At 42.2% G+C, this 4,030-nt stretch overlaps 1 pseudogene; it reads right to left on the bottom strand.

The window, feature by feature from the left end:
* Positions 1-1,501: 1,501 nt before the first annotated feature.
* Positions 1,502-2,326, bottom strand: LOC113925108 (annotated as a pseudogene).
* Between the last annotated feature and the right edge of the window lie 1,704 nt (positions 2,327-4,030).

Raw genomic sequence — 4,030 nt, 5'->3', positions numbered from 1 at the left:
CGTTATGTGGGTTTTTTTAACCACAATTTTTAAAAAAGAGAAAAAAATTTACAACTAATACACATGTAAGAGGTAGGGTTCTCCAGGCCAGAAGTAGGAGGCTGGCCCAGGAATCATTAGGAACTTGGAGATGCCAATCTAGGCTGTAACTAGGTAACTAAACTATAGCTTTTGGGCGAACCATGTTTTATCAGATTGGAACTCAGCCACTGAGCTTTTCCAGTCTTTACAGCTAGATGGCATTAAATGCTGCCAATGCAAATCTGCAGAGAGGACAGGGAAAGGAGGTCTGTTGAGACAGATTTTTGACTACTCACAGTGCACAACTACCACAGTGCTTTTCATACCAAAGGCACTGGATAAATATTTATACAGTTGAATTAACTGGACTCTAATAGTATCTGGTGTTGACTCTCTTGATTTGAAAGATGATGTCCTCCTAAGAACCAACACACGCTGTCATGGAGTTCCCAACCGTGGGCTTCCAACTGGTCTCAACTCCACATCACTCCAGTTGTTTCTGCAGCTCATGGCTGCGTGCTGACACTGGATCTCCAAATTTTGCTTTTCCTAGGAACTGGATCCTGGGTACGCTTTCCTGACTTTGCTTCTCTCCTCCAAATGGATTTGCTACCAGGCCTGTGTCTCTCTCTACTTTTCCCCTCTGCCTTCCTAGACTCCATCTATTCTATATTTTTCCATTTGTTTCATCTCCTCTCTGTTTTGTGTTTGCAAACCTTGGACACAAAATACCATTCCATTTAGCACAAACCCAGGGATTCATTGGAACATAGTACTAAGTTTTTAAGCATCTCCTTACAACAGCCAGTGAAGGTTTGATAACACGCCTTCTATACAAAATAAGGACCAATAAGCCATTCTTGCCCCCCGATAAAAATACAATGGTGGTGGAACCCTTAGTCTCAGAGCGGGTGCCTTTCAGGGAAAATCTGACCCATCTTCCTGTCTCTCACTTACGGTTATCTGAAAATATCTAAATACAAGTTATCACTGTCAGACACGCAAATTAGCACAAAGGCATATAATGGCCTGAAACCTGATACCCGTTTTTTATTAAAATAGGAAGGACCACCCAAAATAGCCTGCAGACCCTCTTTTTTGCTCTAACAGTGTTTTATAATAATTCATTCCTCTGTGCGAGTTCTTCTGAAGATAATAAGCTGAGACTGAAGTGATGGAAACATATATTCTGGAAGATCTCCCACAAGGGAGATCCCAAGACATAGGCATGTAGCAGACAAAGACAGAATAACAGCCTTGAGGTTGATTTCTGATCAGAAAGTTCTACCCCTGGCTCAGTCAGTCACCACCTATGGGACCTTGGCTAAGTTATTTAGTGACTCTCAAGCTCTGGTCTGTTCGTCTATCCCATGGGGATAAAAATACTACCAGCCTGATAAGAGTTATTAGGACAAGTAAATGAGAAGATCTATGTAAAGCTCTTAGCACAGTAATTCTTTTTTTTTTTTTACAAATATGATTTTTTTTATTTGTCACCATTAAATGTCTGACTTTTAAACAGATTCTTGGACTGGTGGCTCATATCCATCAGCTCGTTCAACTTTAGCACCGGTCTCATCCCCAGTAGCTTTTCCAGAACTACTACCTTCACCATGAAGCTCCATGAGCTTTCCCAATTCAAACTTGGGCTTCTTCAGCATTTTTACTTTTCTAACGAAGACATCAGGAAGTGGACAAATAGACTGACAAGCCTTTTCTATATCTTTTCTGATGCTGTCTGGAATCAATTTATTGACCACTTCTTTCAAGTCACTTGCACCTCTCGGGTCATGATTTCCATCATCTTTTTCCGAATTTGACAGACCTGTTGGTGCTGAGCGTAAGAGGTCTTCCAAATCTGATTATTGCATTTTTTAGTAAAACCAGCACAAAATAGACGAAGCAAATAACCATCGGTAGTCTTGACATCAACATGAGCTTCAATCATGGTCTGCCATGTTTTGACCGTGGAGCACATTTTGTCACAGGTAAGATCCATGCCGTGGAAATTAGTCAGGCAGTTTTTGCCCTGAACATCCTCAGTAATTAGCTTGAATTTTCTAAACGCAACTTCATCATTCTGCAAATCAGCAAGGCTCACTTCAAAAACACGACCCTTGAGGTCATCAGATGCGATTTTGGTTCCTTGGGTTCTTGTGACTAACGTTTTTCCAATATTTCTTATATTGAACATAGCTGGTGCTTTCACATCATACCAATCTTTCTTGGAAAATGGATCAACCACTTTCTTCTTGGCTCCCTTTTTGCCGCCTTTCGTAAGGCGCTTGTTCTTGCCCACAGCCATGGCGCTGCTCAGAGAGCCAAAAGGAGCACAGTAATTCTTAATACAATTTAGGTAAGTGGAAATAGTGAAAGCAATACAAAACACTTGTTCCTGCCATGAGAGCGCAGGTTTTAAAAGAATTCTGAAAATTCAGAACGAATCGGCTATTTGCATAGCTGCAATTTATACTTACAACAGTGGGTGGCACTAGTACCATATCTATAGAGCATGACTCCCCCCCGACTTTTTTTTTTTTTTTTAACAGCATTCCTTTTCAGCTTTCTTTTCCAGGAATAGCAGCATTTCCCCTTGATCTTTTAATTTTTGTTATCCCCATATAGCTTCATAGGCTATTTTCAGTAGCATAGTAAATTATTTCTATTTTAAAATGCAAACACAAATTGCCATGGGCTGATTTCATGAAATTTAAAATTTTATTTTGAAGTTTTGCCCTCTTTCTAATTCATTCCCGAAACTTGATTGTATTGTTCTACTATGGGCATTGAAACAAATATTTTACATCTGTGGACATTGTCAATCCCAAGAAAGTTTCAAGCCCCTTCTTCTAGGATACCATAGGATGTGTTTACTTAGGAGTGTTTGAAGAAAAGACTTTGAGCATGGCAATTAAACTACCAGTGGTTCTGAAATCATCCCTCAGTTGCTTGGTGGATATGCTCATGGTTAATTCAGCAGTGATTATAATTGTATGTTCTTTTTTCTTTTTACTTTTTACATCTTTAAACAATTTTTAAAGATTTATTTATTTATTTGAGAGGGAGAGAGAGAATGAGCGTGGGGGTGGGGGAGGGGGACCGGCAGAGGGAAAGAATCTCAAGCAGACTCCCCGCTGAGTGGGAGCCTGACTCAGGGCTCAATCCCAGGAGATCATGATCTGAGCCGATACCAAGAGTGGGACGCTTAACTGACTGAGTCACCCAGGCACCCCTATAATTATATTTTCCAATTCAATTTGTGTTGCTCTCACAAATACCTTTGTGAATTTTATTTCCTATGCTGTTGCCATTGCAACTAAGTTCAGATCATTCTCTAGCCCAGCCTGGAAGCTACAGGTTGGACCTTATTTTGTGCATCAGGCTTGGACGGTAACATGGCTCGGGGTGCCTTTGCATCACAGGGTTTAAAGATTCTCTAAGTTAACTCGGTCCCTAAGGGTAAGAGGCTCCCCCAGAGCCAACTGTAGGCAAACACACGCTCAGTGCAAAACATATTTGTGCAACCACACCCCAAATTCTTGTTTGCAGTTTGTTCTGTGGTCTGAGCACAAAGGGTGGTGTTAGCAGAGATCAACAACAGGGGCAGGGCTGTCAGCTCACCCTGGGCTGGGAGGTGAACTCTGAGGGTCCTCCTAATGCCTCTTAGGGGAGCAGCACACCAGCCTTGCAGAGTTCAGAATGGCATCCTACAACCCACTGAAAGGCCCATTCTACCCAAGAGAGCCAGCTACAGACAAAATAATAGCAATCGGCCCGACCTATTTAAACTTCTCTGTGACAAGTGAAATCATTTTGAAGTGAAATTCTCTTCTGTGTTTAAAGATGGGTTAAGTTTAGGGGCACCTGGGTGGCTCAGTCGGTCGAGCGTCTGCCTTCGGCTCAGGTCATGATCCCAGGGTCCTGGGATCGAGCCTACATCGGGCTCCCTGCTCGGCGAGGAGTCTGCTTCTCCCTCTACCTGCTGCACCCCCTGCTTGTGTGCCCTCTC

The sequence above is a fragment of the Zalophus californianus genome, chromosome 2 (genome assembly GCF_009762305.2).
Source record: "Zalophus californianus isolate mZalCal1 chromosome 2, mZalCal1.pri.v2, whole genome shotgun sequence".
Classification (NCBI taxonomy): Eukaryota; Metazoa; Chordata; class Mammalia; order Carnivora; family Otariidae; genus Zalophus; species Zalophus californianus.
The sequence above is the reverse complement of the archived record's forward strand: the minus strand, read 5'-3'. Positions and strand labels throughout refer to the sequence as shown.